At 44.4% G+C, this 17,387-nt stretch overlaps 8 non-coding genes and 1 pseudogene across 8 annotated transcripts; all 9 read right to left on the reverse strand.

The window, feature by feature from the left end:
• Nucleotides 1-6,123: 6,123 nt before the first annotated feature.
• Nucleotides 6,124-6,316, reverse strand: LOC141204248 (U2 spliceosomal RNA). Its single transcript, XR_012275215.1, has one exon. It is a non-coding gene; the product is annotated as a U2 spliceosomal RNA (small nuclear RNA).
• A 1,272-nt stretch (nucleotides 6,317-7,588) lies between these two features.
• LOC141204404 (U2 spliceosomal RNA) lies at nucleotides 7,589-7,773 on the reverse strand. Its single transcript, XR_012275324.1, has one exon. It is a non-coding gene; the product is annotated as a U2 spliceosomal RNA (small nuclear RNA).
• A 1,145-nt stretch (nucleotides 7,774-8,918) lies between these two features.
• LOC141204400 (U2 spliceosomal RNA) lies at nucleotides 8,919-9,033 on the reverse strand (annotated as a pseudogene).
• A 1,115-nt stretch (nucleotides 9,034-10,148) lies between these two features.
• Nucleotides 10,149-10,339, reverse strand: LOC141204194 (U2 spliceosomal RNA). Its single transcript, XR_012275163.1, has one exon. It is a non-coding gene; the product is annotated as a U2 spliceosomal RNA (small nuclear RNA).
• A 1,115-nt stretch (nucleotides 10,340-11,454) lies between these two features.
• LOC141203966 (U2 spliceosomal RNA) lies at nucleotides 11,455-11,645 on the reverse strand. Its single transcript, XR_012274941.1, has one exon. It is a non-coding gene; the product is annotated as a U2 spliceosomal RNA (small nuclear RNA).
• A 1,115-nt stretch (nucleotides 11,646-12,760) lies between these two features.
• On the reverse strand, nucleotides 12,761-12,951 carry LOC141203967 (U2 spliceosomal RNA). Its single transcript, XR_012274942.1, has one exon. It is a non-coding gene; the product is annotated as a U2 spliceosomal RNA (small nuclear RNA).
• A 1,114-nt stretch (nucleotides 12,952-14,065) lies between these two features.
• LOC141203968 (U2 spliceosomal RNA) lies at nucleotides 14,066-14,256 on the reverse strand. Its single transcript, XR_012274943.1, has one exon. It is a non-coding gene; the product is annotated as a U2 spliceosomal RNA (small nuclear RNA).
• Nucleotides 14,257-15,371: 1,115 nt separating this feature from the next.
• LOC141203969 (U2 spliceosomal RNA) lies at nucleotides 15,372-15,562 on the reverse strand. Its single transcript, XR_012274944.1, has one exon. It is a non-coding gene; the product is annotated as a U2 spliceosomal RNA (small nuclear RNA).
• Nucleotides 15,563-16,677: 1,115 nt separating this feature from the next.
• LOC141204364 (U2 spliceosomal RNA) lies at nucleotides 16,678-16,859 on the reverse strand. The gene has a single exon (XR_012275297.1). It is a non-coding gene; the product is annotated as a U2 spliceosomal RNA (small nuclear RNA).
• Nucleotides 16,860-17,387: the final 528 nt, after the last annotated feature.

Here is a 17,387-nt window from a genome sequence, read left to right on the forward strand (position 1 = left end):
AGAGATGACTTGGCGCAGTTCACTGTCTTCCAAGCCATTGTGTACTGGTCCATTGTGGGGCATTCCATAAGTCCGTATAGCACAGTTTTATATGTAAAGTCCTTGAGGTCTGCCACCCTTTCCAGTAAGGGGAGCAGTCTTCTCCAGAAATCCTTTGCAAAATTACATGTCCATAATAGATGTTCCACCGTTTCCTCGTCTTGGCATCCGGCTCTTGGGCAGATGGCAGACCTCACAAATCCTCTTCTGTATTGGAATGCCCGGCAAGGAAGACAGCGGTGCATGCAACTCCAAGCCAGATCTCTCTGTTCATTAAAAAGATAAAAAACGTTAATCATTTTCCAGATAGACATAGATTTGTCATCATCATATCTGTCAACATTACATATTTCCTCACTTTTACGTATTTCTTTAATTAGCTTCTTACTATTTCTTAATTCCTCTATTTTCTTAGTCCCTAAATTAAAATCGGACACTATTTTCCTTAAAATCTCATAATACGTCGACAAATTAAAAGCATGGGGCACAGATATATTAACTTCATACCATCCAAACTTTCTCATAAAAAATCCTGTATTAAAACGCATAAAAAAGGACCAATAGTGATTCTTAAAAAGGGCATTAAAACAGTAAACGAACAGATGGATTAAAAGAAACCTATTAAAATCTGGAAAATCTTTACCACCTTTTACTTTTGATTTCATCACGATTTCTCTTTTCAGCTTTTCCATTTTTGAGTTCCAAAAGAAGGTAAAACAGGTTTTGGTTATCTTTTTTAAAACATTAACAGGCGGGGGGAAAACCATGCTAAGATACAATAAAAGAGATAAAATCACCATCTTTAAAACCAATACTTTACCCTCCATTGTAAGTCTCCTCATGTTCCACATACATATTTTCGTATTTACTTTCTGTGTAATTGTTTCCCAACTATTATAACCATCATTATTTTCAGTGAATGATATACCTAAAATGGAAATGGATTCGGAGACATTAATTGGTACATCACGTAAAATCATCCCCCCAACACTTAAAATGTTACACTTATTAAAATTGATTTTAAAACCAGAAGCTAGGCAAAAGGATTGCACTTGATGGAGAGTGGCCGTAAGTGATGGTGCATCTGTACACAAGACCGCCACGTCATCCATGTAGCCTACAACCTTGGCCTCCAAACCACCGCTTCCAGGCAGAGGGACACCGCATATCTGTTTATTTTGGCGTATTGCACATAACATTGGTTCCAGTGCACAGATAAACAGTAGGGGGGACAGAGGGCATCCCTGTTTCACCCCTGACCGTAAAAATACCTCTTGTGTCTTAAAACCATTCACTAAAATCTTACTTGTACAATCCTTGTAAAATGCTTTAAGCGATAGTAAAAACCCTTCTGGTATGCCCATTTTCTCTAAAACTTTAAAAAGATAAAAGTGTGAGACACGGTCAAATGCTTTTTCAAAATCAATAGATAAAATCGCCATTTTCCCCTTTCTGTCTTTCACATCCTCAATACAGTCTTTCACTAAATTCAGATTGTCCCATATACTGCGCCCCGACACCCCACACACTTGATTAGAATGAATAACTTTGCTGATGACTTCTTTTAGACGATTTGCACAAATTTTAGCCATTATTTTATAGTCACAATTTAAAAGTGTTATTGGTCTCCAGTTTTCTAATTTTGATTTATCACCTTTTTTGTATAGGAGGGAGACTTCACCTTTCTTCCAGGAATTTAATAAAACCTTATTATTAAAAACCTCAGTAAACAAATAAAACAAATCATCTTTTAAAATATCATAAAAACATACATAAAATTCTATTGGGATGCCATCAGGACCAGGGACCTTTCCAGTTTTAAAACTTTTAATAGTTTTTAACACTTCTTGTTCCGTTAAAACTTGGGATAAAAACTCTTGGGATGCGGGATCTAAAACAGCTGTTAGTCCTTGCAGCGAATCATCCATTAATTTATTATCTATATTTTTTCCATTAAAAAGATTAGAAAAAAAAACCTCAACTTTACCCAGCATATTTTTTATATTATTCTCACCATCTATATGGTCAATTATCACTTTTTCTTTTTTATTTTTCCTAAAAAAATATCTGGAACACTTTTCATTTTCTTCTATATGTTGTACTCTAGAACGAAAAATTATCTCTTTTCCTTTTTGTTCTAGCCATTTTGAAATCTCTTCTTTTAAGTTTGAAATATCAAGTTGTACATCTATCCCATTGTCTCTGAGCTTAAATAATGTTTGTAGGCGGGTATTTAAAATTCTATATTCTTCATATTTTTCTTTGGCTCTACATATACTCTTTTTAATAAAAAAGTCTTTTATTTTTACTTTCATTCTATCCCACCATACACTCATAGTCTCATTTGTTTTTTTCCCTTTTCTACATTTCCTATAAAACTCAATAAAATCTGATAAAATCTGCGGGTCGGTTAAAAGGGATACGTTCATTTTCCAGCTTTTCTTACCACATTTTTTGTTGTCATTTACTTTTATGGTAAAGGATAAAAGTTTATGGTCTGAAAATATATTAGTTAAAACTTCACATTTGGCAGGTATTGTTTTATCTGAACCAAAAATAAAATCAATCCTAGAGCTACAATTAGCATTGCTCCAAGTGAAACCGGCATCCTCTGGGCTGTCACTATGACACTCTTTATATATGTCTATCAATTTAGCATCTTTGACTATATCATGTAGCATACCTGAGGTTTTATCGTAGTTCCTGCTTACAGAGCTGGAGCGCCGGTTTTCACCTTTTAAAACACAATTAAAATCCCCTGCTAAGATAAAAGGTTCAGAGTTATTAATAAATAATGGTAAAAGATCAAGCATTTCGGCTCTTTCATTTTTCTCTGGGGATCCATAAAAATTTAAAAACTGCCATCTAATACCATCAATAAAAGCTTTCACTAATAAAATACGACCTGGTAAAATTTCCTGAATAAAATCAATTAAAACGTTCCCTTTAAAAAGTATGGCTACACCCGCTGATCCTGCAGCATTCGATCCGGACCAGACAGATGGCCCACACTTCCACTCATCTTTATATTTTTGATATGACATTTCATGTGGGATATTACATTCTTGCAGAAAAAATACAGATGCAGTAAAACACGTAAAAAAATTAAAAAGAGCAGTTCTTCTCGTGTTAGATTTTATGCCTCTCACGTTGAGGGAAATACCTTTGAGTTCAGCCATCATTAGAAAATGTAGAAATTTTACTTAGGTAACTAAGAGCAACGGATTTACCTGTCCGATGAACCTGATCAGACCACTGGGCTTGCGCCTCCCTCCTCATCTGATAGTATCGTCACGAGAGTCTCCGTGGAGGAGGAAAGATTACCACATTTATATAAACCCGACGCTACACTGGCATAGCTCGGAGGGCTGGCTGGCAGAACCCGCTGGGTCTCCATTGGCTGGCCATGCAGTTCCTCATCAGGTGGGTCCCCGAGGGGTTCCGCCGCCCCTGTTTGACCTGTAGAAGGTCGTCCTATAGGAGGAGGTTGCGCACAAGGCAGAGCCTCTGACTCTTCAGAGTCAGCAAGATCCCGGTCCCCACCTGTAGCAGCGGAGACCGAAACCCCTGAGGGTCCAGCGTCCACGTCCCCTTCTGGAGAAGTGTCCATCTGTTCACCTCCTGCTGCCTCCTCCGAACCACCCTTTTTCTTTTTCTTAGGACCCACCTTTATCCACTCAGCGCCCTCAGCACTAGGAGACCCAGACTGGGCATGGGCTTCTGTGTCGGCCTTTTGCCGGTCCCTTTTGACCTTACCAGTAGTGCCCTTCTGCTCCTTCTCAGCCCTCCTTTTGGACTCCCGCAGGTCCTGCAGCCAGGTTTTGGGATTTGGTATTTTACCTGTCATAGACTCTGGAGACACTTCACTATTTGGTACGCCCTTATTGTCTCCAGAGGCTCCAGGTTGTTGTTCCTCCTCCTGAGGGGTGGTCTGATCTTTTGGTCCTTGGTCGGACGTCTTGGACTTCCCCTTTTGCTCATCTTCCCGAAATCTGTGAGGGCAAGAAAAATAAAAGTGACCTGGAGTCTGGCAAAAACTGCATTTCTTTTCCTTAGGGCATTCTTTTGTCTCATGTTCTTCACTAGCACAATTTCTACATGATACATGACAGTTTTCTTTTGAATGACCATAGCGCCCACAATTTCTGCAATATACTGGCATCCCAGAAAAGAAGAAATCCCCATTTGTTTGCCCAATTTTGAAACGGGCAGGGGGGAGCCGTATACCACCTGGTGTATTTGGATCTCTTGTACACTTCACAAGGAATTTCCACTTAGATGTCCATATGTTATATTCGTTTAATATCTTCCCAATACATTTAACACTTTTAAAATAAATTGCTAGAAATGACATTACTTCTGGAGCAGAAACAAAGGGCGAAAATATTTTTACAATAACCAGTCTTACCTCATCCAGGACGTGCTCAACAATTTGTATCCCTTTCAAAACAGGACTATTTTCAACTTTTTTTAACTTTTCTAGTACATCTCTAAAAATACCTTCTCCGGTGAATGTGATGTCATAGTCACCTCTTCTGGGATAATCCTGGATGGAGAGAATTTCATTCCTTTGTACGCCAAGAAGGTTCCTGAGCACGTCCTGGAATACATACCCTAATTTCCTCATATCCGAGCCACCCGCCGTGAAGTGAACTCGGATAGAGTTTTTTAGCCTCGCATAAAGAGGCACGAGGTTAGGGTCAACCTCCATGGAAAAACGCAACAAGGTTGCAAATTGCAGCCGCTTGCAATCTGCGCTCCCAGTGTTCTTGCAGCGAAAAACACCTGGAAGCTGGGGGATCGCAACTCGTTACCCTGGGACTAAGCCCTCTCCCTAATAGCAGCAAGCAGGTTAAGTCCACCAAAGTGGACGATCCTGTCAGGCCAAGGAGAGGGGTACCCGAGTGCCCTTCAACTACAATCTCCTGCAATAAAGCACTTGATCGTAGCCAGAAGGCCGAGAAGCGATAACCAGAATTGGTTTCAAACTACGGAGCCACCCAAGGATCCTAAAAAGTACATTTGTGGAGATGAGCTCCTGGACTCCCGTTAAGAAGACATGTTGTCAACCTCTAGATCCCTTACATGCCTGCACTTTTCGGCTTGCTGCTGCTGCAATCCACGCGTTTTAGATCTGCATAACTCCACCTCTTTAAACACAGCACCTTCACCCCCTGCTGTTCCCACCCGCCTCAACACCGTTGGAAGGGAGGAGAACCAATTAAGGCGGGGGGTGGGGTGGAACGAGCAGCTGTCTACCCTTAGCAGGAGGGCTCCTGATTACATACCTCTCCTGCTGCTGCTGCTGCTGGCTGTCCAGCAGCAGACTGAAGGTGGCTGCTGCTGTGCACAGGTATATAAAGGCTCAGAGCCTATTATGACACGCGCAGCCAGCGTTCCATTGCCACATTCCATCTACTGCAGGCAGGATACCTGGCTGGCTGAATGTCGCTGAGAAGCTCACAGAGACCGCCATAAGCAACAGTTTAACAGAATGCCACAGACTAATCAACCAAACTTTTTGGGTTGGGTTCTCTTTTATAGTCTGCAGGCATTAAATGAAAGAAGTCAGTGTTCCAGCAGAAGGAGACAACGTTTCAGAAAAGGCATTGTAGCAAACCAAAAAAGAAATTTTAAGCGCAGCAGAGTAACCAGCGCACATACCTGTTAGCTCAGGTGAGTTTAAAAGGCTGCTGTTGATAACAAGGGCATTTGCTAAATAGATGGTGTGTGTGCAACAATATACTGAAAGGTCAATTATATTGTGCAGCTTATCTCACCACCTGTAGTTATTTAGGTGAAAGCTCCAAAATGCTTGCCTAATATGTCTGTTTATCCAAAAGGAAGTAAAAAGGGAGAGCTAGAAAGATAGCATTGCATCACATTACATGGCAATGCAATGCACAGTTGCTGAAGTTGAACCAAAATGAGCTTGTAATCTGGCTTCTGCAACTTTGAACATGAAAAATCCAATGAGGAGAAGAAAAGCAGAGCCAAAGAGTCCATCCCAAAATCCGACAAACAAGCAAAATGAACAAAAAACATTGAATTCAATTCTTTCTGATTTTAGAAACTGCATTAAAGAAGGGGTGCACCGGTCCTGGAGATACTGCAATACCAGGTCAATGCGTGGAGTGGACAGAGCAAGCTCTTTTTCCATCTCCCTGTTCTAAAAATCCATTTAATATATGGTCCCCAGATAGGGGACGTATCAGATATTAAACTGATAAGAACAGATTTTTTGATTGAATATATCTTTTATTAGCACAAAAAATAAGTTAACAGACAGTGTACAGTGCCGCAGCCCAGTACTCACAGAATTCTACATCATATTTACATAGCATGAGGATACGACGCACTAACTAGACACATCACACCCCTATGCTACACAAAACATACTACACTTGATCTTAGCCAAAAGGCCGAGAAGCGATAACCAGAATTGGTTTCAAACTACGGAGCCACCCAAGGATCCTAAAAAGTCCATTTGTGGAGATGAGCTCCTGGACTCCCGTTAAGAAGACATGTTGTCAACCTCTAGATCCCTTACATGCCTGCACTTTTCGGCTTGCTGCTGCTGCAATCCACGCGTTTTAGATCTGCATAACTCCACCTCTTTAAACACAGCACCTTCACCCCCTGCTGTTCCCACCCGCCTCAACACCGTTGGAAGGGAGGAGAACCAATTAAGGCGGGGGGTGGGGTGGAACGAGCAGCTGTCTACCCTTAGCAGGAGGGCTCCTGATTACATACGTCTCCTGCTGCTGCTGCTGCTGGCTGTCCAGCAGCAGACTGAAGGTGGCTGCTGCTGTGCACAGGTATATAAAGGCTCAGAGCCTATTATGACACGCGCAGCCAGCGTTCCATTGCCACATTCCATCTACTGCAGGCAGGATACCTGGCTGGCTGAATGTCGCTGAGAAGCTCACAGAGACCGCCATAAGCAACAGTTTAACAGAATGCCACAGACTAATCAACCAAACTTTTTGGGTTGGGTTCTCTTTTATAGTCTGCAGGCATTAAATGAAAGAAGTCAGTGTTCCAGCAGAAGGAGACAACGTTTCAGAAAAGGCATTGTAGCAAACCAAAAAAGAAATTTTAAGCGCAGCAGAGTAACCAGCGCACATACCTGTTAGCTCAGGTGAGTTTAAAAGGCTGCTGTTGATAACAAGGGCATTTGCTAAATAGATGGTGTGTGTGCAACAATATACTGAAAGGTCAATTATATTGTGCAGCTTATCTCACCACCTGTAGTTATTTAGGTGAAAGCTCCAAAATGCTTGCCTAATATGTCTGTTTATCCAAAAGGAAGTAAAAAGGGAGAGCTAGAAAGATAGCATTGCATCACATTACATGGCAATGCAATGCACAGTTGCTGAAGTTGAACCAAAATGAGCTTGTAATCTGGCTTCTGCAACTTTGAACATGAAAAATCCAATGAGGAGAAGAAAAGCAGAGCCAAAGAGTCCATCCCAAAATCCGACAAACAAGCAAAATGAACAAAAAACATTGAATTCAATTCTTTCTGATTTTAGAAACTGCATTAAAGAAGGGGTGCACCGGTCCTGGAGATACTGCAATACCAGGTCAATGCGTGGAGTGGACAGAGCAAGCTCTTTTTCCATCTCCCTGTTCTAAAAATCCATTTAATATATGGTCCCCAGATAGGGGATGTAGCACCCTGAGGATTCGGCTGCTACAGGGGTATTGCACCTCAACCCAGAGGTGTGATATTCCACTCCCGGATAAGGATGGAGTGTGGATCTGAGCTCGGTAGGCTGCATGCACTACATACATCCCATTTCCGAGGAACAGGCCGACGGTACTCCCACTTAGAAATGTGCAGGTACGACCGAGTCTGTTCCTGGCTGGAGTGGGAGGGGGGTGGTACATCCCATGTAGTGTAGGGGCAGAATAGGGGGTGCAGTCTGGGTAGTGATAGGAGCTCATTGGGTGCTGGTCACCTGAGCTCACACATAGAGGGATATATAAGGTGGGCACCAACTAGGATCAGGGTCAGATGCAGAGAACAAGTCAGTTGGAGACAGCAAGACAGCTGCAGAGGAGCAGACAGCAAGTAGAGAGAGGAAGTCAGCCTGCAGCAAGGGAGAAGAGAGACCCTGAGTGAGAGAGGAGCAGAGAAGGAGTACCCAGAGGGGAAAACAGAGAGGACCCAAGAACCCAAATAAAAGCACCGGGTGAGGAGTCGGCACAGGGTACCGGAACCCAAGCTGGTGGGGGTAAAAACACTCCCCAGCCAGAGACCGGAGACCGTGGGCAGCGTTTGTCACGGTCACCCATCACATCCACCCTGAAGGCACACCACATGAAGGGTCAGGGAACCCAAGGCCAAGGGTGTCCCAACAGAAGGCCCGAGGGAGCTGGACCTAGGTGGATCACTGGTGGGGACGGCCAGAGAACGGGACAGAAGGAGAGCTCAGGGCCACGCTCCGGACTTGTTTGGGGGTTGGCTGGATCCAGGACCTGGTGGACGCAGCACGGCTCGGGTGGTCACTAGCAGCTGGAGTGACCCGTACAACATCTGCAGTAAGTAAACACCCTTAACTGCACAACCCGACTCTGTCTTCATTGCCGTCTGCACTGCACCACCACAACCCCCATCCTCTGCACCTGTCCTCCCTGAGGCTATACCCCTCCCGTTGGGGGTTATCCCACCAAGCTGCGCACTCACCATCAGCCTCAGCGGACCCTGCTGCAGCGGCGGCCACAGTGACCGCATCACAACGGGTGGCGTAGTCGACACAAAAGAACTCTTAATAACATCTGTAGGACTGCCACCTAACACTGAGTTTGACGCCCTGGGCACGGGCCGGGTCACAGCCGCTCGGAGACTACAACCCCCCATCTGATCCGGTGCCGGGTATTCCCCTCAAAAAGGAATATGTCCCAGGGGGCGCGTCAGGGACGTATCAGATATTAAACTGATAAGAACAGATACTACACTTGATCTTAGCCAAAAGGCCGAGAAGCGATAACCAGAATTGGTTTCAAACTACGGAGCCACCCAAGGATCCTAAAAAGTCCATTTGTGGAGATGAGCTCCTGGACTCCCGTTAAGAAGACATGTTGTCAACCTCTAGATCCCTTACATGCCTGCACTTTTCGGCTTGCTGCTGCTGCAATCCACGCGTTTTAGATCTGCATAACTCCACCTCTTTAAACACAGCACCTTCACCCCCTGCTGTTCCCACCCGCCTCAACACCGTTGGAAGGGAGGAGAACCAATTAAGGCGGGGGGTGGGGTGGAACGAGCAGCTGTCTACCCTTAGCAGGAGGGCTCCTGATTACATACCTCTCCTGCTGCTGCTGCTGCTGGCTGTCCAGCAGCAGACTGAAGGTGGCTGCTGCTGTGCACAGGTATATAAAGGCTCAGAGCCTATTATGACACGCGCAGCCAGCGTTCCATTGCCACATTCCATCTACTGCAGGCAGGATACCTGGCTGGCTGAATGTCGCTGAGAAGCTCACAGAGACCGCCATAAGCAACAGTTTAACAGAATGCCACAGACTAATCAACCAAACTTTTTGGGTTGGGTTCTCTTTTATAGTCTGCAGGCATTAAATGAAAGAAGTCAGTGTTCCAGCAGAAGGAGACAACGTTTCAGAAAAGGCATTGTAGCAAACCAAAAAAGAAATTTTAAGCGCAGCAGAGTAACCAGCGCACATACCTGTTAGCTCAGGTGAGTTTAAAAGGCTGCTGTTGATAACAAGGGCATTTGCTAAATAGATGGTGTGTGTGCAACAATATACTGAAAGGTCAATTATATTGTGCAGCTTATCTCACCACCTGTAGTTATTTAGGTGAAAGCTCCAAAATGCTTGCCTAATATGTCTGTTTATCCAAAAGGAAGTAAAAAGGGAGAGCTAGAAAGATAGCATTGCATCACATTACATGGCAATGCAATGCACAGTTGCTGAAGTTGAACCAAAATGAGCTTGTAATCTGGCTTCTGCAACTTTGAACATGAAAAATCCAATGAGGAGAAGAAAAGCAGAGCCAAAGAGTCCATCCCAAAATCCGACAAACAAGCAAAATGAACAAAAAACATTGAATTCAATTCTTTCTGATTTTAGAAACTGCATTAAAGAAGGGGTGCACCGGTCCTGGAGATACTGCAATACCAGGTCAATGCGTGGAGTGGACAGAGCAAGCTCTTTTTCCATCTCCCTGTTCTAAAAATCCATTTAATATATGGTCCCCAGATAGGGGACGTATCAGATATTAAACTGATAAGAACAGATACTACACTTAATCTTAGCCAAAGGGCCGAGAAGCGATAACCAGAATTGGTTTCAAACTACGGAGCCACCCAAGGATCCTAAAAAGTCCATTTGTGGAGATGAGCTCCTGGACTCCCGTTAAGAAGACATGTTGTCAACCTCTAGATCCCTTACATGCCTGCACTTTTCGGCTTGCTGCTGCTGCAATCCACGCGTTTTAGATCTGCATAACTCCACCTCTTTAAACACAGCACCTTCACCCCCTGCTGTTCCCACCCGCCTCAACACCGTTGGAAGGGAGGAGAACCAATTAAGGCGGGGGGTGGGGTGGAACGAGCAGCTGTCTACCCTTAGCAGGAGGGCTCCTGATTACATACCTCTCCTGCTGCTGCTGCTGCTGGCTGTCCAGCAGCAGACTGAAGGTGGCTGCTGCTGTGCACAGGTATATAAAGGCTCAGAGCCTATTATGACACGCGCAGCCAGCGTTCCATTGCCACATTCCATCTACTGCAGGCAGGATACCTGGCTGGCTGAATGTCGCTGAGAAGCTCACAGAGACCGCCATAAGCAACAGTTTAACAGAATGCCACAGACTAATCAACCAAACTTTTTGGGTTGGGTTCTCTTTTATAGTCTGCAGGCATTAAATGAAAGAAGTCAGTGTTCCAGCAGAAGGAGACAACGTTTCAGAAAAGGCATTGTAGCAAACCAAAAAAGAAATTTTAAGCGCAGCAGAGTAACCAGCGCACATACCTGTTAGCTCAGGTGAGTTTAAAAGGCTGCTGTTGATAACAAGGGCATTTGCTAAATAGATGGTGTGTGTGCAACAATATACTGAAAGGTCAATTATATTGTGCAGCTTATCTCACCACCTGTAGTTATTTAGGTGAAAGCTCCAAAATGCTTGCCTAATATGTCTGTTTATCCAAAAGGAAGTAAAAAGGGAGAGCTAGAAAGATAGCATTGCATCACATTACATGGCAATGCAATGCACAGTTGCTGAAGTTGAACCAAAATGAGCTTGTAATCTGGCTTCTGCAACTTTGAACATGAAAAATCCAATGAGGAGAAGAAAAGCAGAGCCAAAGAGTCCATCCCAAAATCCGACAAACAAGCAAAATGAACAAAAAACATTGAATTCAATTCTTTCTGATTTTAGAAACTGCATTAAAGAAGGGGTGCACCGGTCCTGGAGATACTGCAATACCAGGTCAATGCGTGGAGTGGACAGAGCAAGCTCTTTTTCCATCTCCCTGTTCTAAAAATCCATTTAATATATGGTCCCCAGATAGGGGACGTATCAGATATTAAACTGATAAGAACAGATACTACACTTGATCTTAGCCAAAAGGCCGAGAAGCGATAACCAGAATTGGTTTCAAACTACGGAGCCACCCAAGGATCCTAAAAAGTCCATTTGTGGAGATGAGCTCCTGGACTCCCGTTAAGAAGACATGTTGTCAACCTCTAGATCCCTTACATGCCTGCACTTTTCGGCTTGCTGCTGCTGCAATCCACGCGTTTTAGATCTGCATAACTCCACCTCTTTAAACACAGCACCTTCACCCCCTGCTGTTCCCACCCGCCTCAACACCGTTGGAAGGGAGGAGAACCAATTCAGGCGGGGGGTGGGATGGAACGAGCAGCTGTCTACCCTTAGCAGGAGGGCTCCTGATTACATACCTCTCCTGCTGCTGCTGCTGCTGGCTGTCCAGCAGCAGACTGAAGGTGGCTGCTGCTGTGCACAGGTATATAAAGGCTCAGAGCCTATTATGACACGCGCAGCCAGCGTTCCATTGCCACATTCCATCTACTGCAGGCAGGATACCTGGCTGGCTGAATGTCGCTGAGAAGCTCACAGAGACCGCCATAAGCAACAGTTTAACAGAATGCCACAGACTAAGCAACCAAACTTTTTGGGTTGGGTTCTCTTTTATAGTCTGCAGGCATTAAATGAAAGAAGTCAGTGTTCCAGCAGAAGGAGACAACGTTTCAGAAAAGGCATTGTAGCAAACCAAAAAAGAAATTTTAAGCGCAGCAGAGTAACCAGCGCACATACCTGTTAGCTCAGGTGAGTTTAAAAGGCTGCTGTTGATAACAAGGGCATTTGCTAAATAGATGGTGTGTGTGCAACAATATACTGAAAGGTCAATTATATTGTGCAGCTTATCTCACCACCTGTAGTTATTTAGGTGAAAGCTCCAAAATGCTTGCCTAATATGTCTGTTTATCCAAAAGGAAGTAAAAAGGGAGAGCTAGAAAGATAGCATTGCATCACATTACATGGCAATGCAATGCACAGTTGCTGAAGTTGAACCAAAATGAGCTTGTAATCTGGCTTCTGCAACTTTGAACATGAAAAATCCAATGAGGAGAAGAAAAGCAGAGCCAAAGAGTCCATCCCAAAATCCGACAAACAAGCAAAATGAACAAAAAACATTGAATTCAATTCTTTCTGATTTTAGAAACTGCATTAAAGAAGGGGTGCACCGGTCCTGGAGATACTGCAATACCAGGTCAATGCGTGGAGTGGACAGAGCAAGCTCTTTTTCCATCTCCCTGTTCTAAAAATCCATTTAATATATGGTCCCCAGATAGGGGACGTATCAGATATTAAACTGATAAGAACAGATACTACACTTGATCTTAGCCAAAAGGCCGAGAAGCGATAACCAGAATTGGTTTCAAACTACGGAGCCACCCAAGGATCCTAAAAAGTCCATTTGTGGAGATGAGCTCCTGGACTCCCGTTAAGAAGACATGTTGTCAACCTCTAGATCCCTTACATGCCTGCACTTTTCGGCTTGCTGCTGCTGCAATCCACGCGTTTTAGATCTGCATAACTCCACCTCTTTAAACACAGCACCTTCACCCCCTGCTGTTCCCACCCGCCTCAACACCGTTGGAAGGGAGGAGAACCAATTCAGGCGGGGGGTGGGGTGGAACGAGCAGCTGTCTACCCTTAGCAGGAGGGCTCCTGATTACATACCTCTCCTGCTGCTGCTGCTGCTGGCTGTCCAGCAGCAGACTGAAGGTGGCTGCTGCTGTGCACAGGTATATAAAGGCTCAGAGCCTATTATGACACGCGCAGCCAGCGTTCCATTGCCACATTCCATCTACTGCAGGCAGGATACCTGGCTGGCTGAATGTCGCTGAGAAGCTCACAGAGACCGCCATAAGCAACAGTTTAACAGAATGCCACAGACTAATCAACCAAACTTTTTGGGTTGGGTTCTCTTTTATAGTCTGCAGGCATTAAATGAAAGAAGTCAGTGTTCCAGCAGAAGGAGACAACGTTTCAGAAAAGGCATTGTAGCAAACCAAAAAAGAAATTTTAAGCGCAGCAGAGTAACCAGCGCACATACCTGTTAGCTCAGGTGAGTTTAAAAGGCTGCTGTTGATAACAAGGGCATTTGCTAAATAGATGGTGTGTGTGCAACAATATACTGAAAGGTCAATTATATTGTGCAGCTTATCTCACCACCTGTAGTTATTTAGGTGAAAGCTCCAAAATGCTTGCCTAATATGTCTGTTTATCCAAAAGGAAGTAAAAAGGGAGAGCTAGAAAGATAGCATTGCATCACATTACATGCAATGCAATGCACAGTTGCTGAAGTTGAACCAAAATGAGCTTGTAATCTGGCTTCTGCAACTTTGAACATGAAAAATCCAATGAGGAGAAGAAAAGCAGAGCCAAAGAGTCCATCCCAAAATCCGACAAACAAGCAAAATGAACAAAAAACATTGAATTCAATTCTTTCTGATTTTAGAAACTGCATTAAAGAAGGGGTGCACCGGTCCTGGAGATACTGCAATACCAGGTCAATGCGTGGAGTGGACAGAGCAAGCTCTTTTTCCATCTCCCTGTTCTAAAAATCCATTTAATATATGGTCCCCAGATAGGGGACGTATCAGATATTAAACTGATAAGAACAGATACTACACTTGATCTTAGCCAAAAGGCCGAGAAGCGATAACCAGAATTGGTTTCAAACTACGGAGCCACCCAAGGATCCTAAAAAGTCCATTTGTGGAGATGAGCTCCTGGACTCCCGTTAAGAAGACATGTTGTCAACCTCTAGATCCCTTACATGCCTGCACTTTTCGGCTTGCTGCTGCTGCAATCCACGCGTTTTAGATCTGCATAACTCCACCTCTTTAAACACAGCACCTTCACCCCCTGCTGTTCCCACCCGCCTCAACACCGTTGGAAGGGAGGAGAACCAATTAAGGCGGGGGGTGGGGTGGAACGAGCAGCTGTCTACCCGTAGCAGGAGGGCTCCTGATTACATACCTCTCCTGCTGCTGCTGCTGCTGGCTGTCCAGCAGCAGACTGAAGGTGGCTGCTGCTGTGCACAGGTATATAAAGGCTCAGAGCCTATTATGACACGCGCAGCCAGCGTTCCATTGCCACATTCCATCTACTGCAGGCAGGATACCTGGCTGGCTGAATGTCGCTGAGAAGCTCACAGAGACCGCCATAAGCAACAGTTTAACAGAATGCCACAGACTAATCAACCAAACTTTTTGGGTTGGGTTCTCTTTTATAGTCTGCAGGCATTAAATGAAAGAAGTCAGTGTTCCAGCAGAAGGAGACAACGTTTCAGAAAAGGCATTGTAGCAAACCAAAAAAGAAATTTTAAGCGCAGCAGAGTAACCAGCGCACATACCTGTTAGCTCAGGTGAGTTTAAAAGGCTGCTGTTGATAACAAGGGCATTTGCTAAATAGATGGTGTGTGTGCAACAATATACTGAAAGGTCAATTATATTGTGCAGCTTATCTCACCACCTGTAGTTATTTAGGTGAAAGCTCCAAAATGCTTGCCTAATATGTCTGTTTATCCAAAAGGAAGTAAAAAGGGAGAGCTAGAAAGATAGCATTGCATCACATTACATGGCAATGCAATGCACAGTTGCTGAAGTTGAACCAAAATGAGCTTGTAATCTGGCTTCTGCAACTTTGAACATGAAAAATCCAATGAGGAGAAGAAAAGCAGAGCCAAAGAGTCCATCCCAAAATCCGACAAACAAGCAAAATGAACAAAAAACATTGAATTCAATTCTTTCTGATTTTAGAAACTGCATTAAAGAAGGGGTGCACCGGTCCTGGAGATACTGCAATACCAGGTCAATGCGTGGAGTGGACAGAGCAAGCTCTTTTTCCATCTCCCTGTTCTAAAAATCCATTTAATATATGGTCCCCAGATAGGGGACGTATCAGATATTAAACTGATAAGAACAGATACTACACTTGATCTTAGCCAAAAGGCCGAGAAGCGATAACCAGAATTGGTTTCAAACTACGGAGCCACCCAAGGATCCTAAAAAGTCCATTTGTGGAGATGAGCTCCTGGACTCCCGTTAAGAAGACATGTTGTCAACCTCTAGATCCCTTACATGCCTGCACTTTTCGGCTTGCTGCTGCTGCAATCCACGCGTTTTAGATCTGCATAACTCCACCTCTTTAAACACAGCACCTTCACCCCCTGCTGTTCCCACCCGCCTCAACACCGTTGGAAGGGAGGAGAACCAATTAAGGCGGGGGGTGGGGTGGAACGAGCAGCTGTCTACCCTTAGCAGGAGGGCTCCTGATTACATACCTCTCCTGCTGCTGCTGCTGCTGGCTGTCCAGCAGCAGACTGAAGGTGGCTGCTGCTGTGCACAGGTATATAAAGGCTCAGAGCCTATTATGACACGCGCAGCCAGCGTTCCATTGCCACATTCCATCTACTGCAGGCAGGATACCTGGCTGGCTGAATGTCGCTGAGAAGCTCACAGAGACCGCCATAAGCAACAGTTTAACAGAATGCCACAGACTAATCAACCAAACTTTTTGGGTTGGGTTCTCTTTTATAGTCTGCAGGCATTAAATGAAAGAAGTCAGTGTTCCAGCAGAAGGAGACAACGTTTCAGAAAAGGCATTGTAGCAAACCAAAAAAGAAATTTTAAGCGCAGCAGAGTAACCAGCGCACATACCTGTTAGCTCAGGTGAGTTTAAAAGGCTGCTGTTGATAACAAGGGCATTTGCTAAATAGATGGTGTGTGTGCAACAATATACTGAAAGGTCAATTATATTGTGCAGCTTATCTCACCACCTGTAGTTATTTAGGTGAAAGCTCCAAAATGCTTGCCTAATATGTCTGTTTATCCAAAAGGAAGTAAAAAGGGAGAGCTAGAAAGATAGCATTGCATCACATTACATGGCAATGCAATGCACAGTTGCTGAAGTTGAACCAAAATGAGCTTGTAATCTGGCTTCTGCAACTTTGAACATGAAAAATCCAATGAGGAGAAGAAAAGCAGAGCCAAAGAGTCCATCCCAAAATCCGACAAACAAGCAAAATGAACAAAAAACATTGAATTCAATTCTTTCTGATTTTAGAAACTGTATTAAAGAAGGGGTGCACCGGTCCTGGAGATACTGCAATACCAGGTCAATGCGTGGAGTGGACAGAGCAAGCTCTTTTTCCATCTCCCTGTTCTAAAAATCCATTTAATATATGGTCCCCAGATAGGGGACGTATCAGATATTAAACTGATAAGAACAGATTTTTTTTTTTTTTTTTCGAAAGCCCGAATTCGTGTACGAAACCCGAGTGCGCTTAAAAAAGTGACAAGTGCCACAAAAAAAGTGCACTAGGATGCTGGTCTTCTTGAAACCCTCTCCAAAAGGAGAAGGGTCCCCCAAACCATTCCCCGTCCCTCCGAGCCAGAAGGCCACAGCGAGGAACAGGGACAAATAGCCACCTCCAGCCGAAACCAGAGGCGCCCCAATCTTACCCCCAATACCTGCCCGAGTTCTCACCCGAGCAGGGCACTGGGAGCCAAAAGACTGAGCTCCCCTCCCGGAAGAGGGGAGCCAACATCGCTCTCCTCCCGAAAGAGGAGAGCCAGGGGGGTTCAGGGGGGAGCGGAACCTGATGGCCACACACTCCCCCCCTAGACATGCCAAGAGAGGAACCCGTTAGGGAACCGCATCCCGACAAAATCCTAGTAAGGACGTGGACACACGTGAATAAGTGGACACACAGTGACAAAAAAATTAAATAAATAGTGAAGGTTTCACAGTATAATACTGCCCGGACCTTCGACCAGGAATTGAAAAA

The sequence above is a fragment of the Phyllobates terribilis genome, unplaced genomic scaffold, assembly GCF_046119375.1.
Source record: "Phyllobates terribilis strain yellow unplaced genomic scaffold, ASM4611937v1 Scaffold_134__1_contigs__length_4944459, whole genome shotgun sequence".
Taxonomy (NCBI): domain Eukaryota; kingdom Metazoa; phylum Chordata; class Amphibia; order Anura; family Dendrobatidae; genus Phyllobates; species Phyllobates terribilis.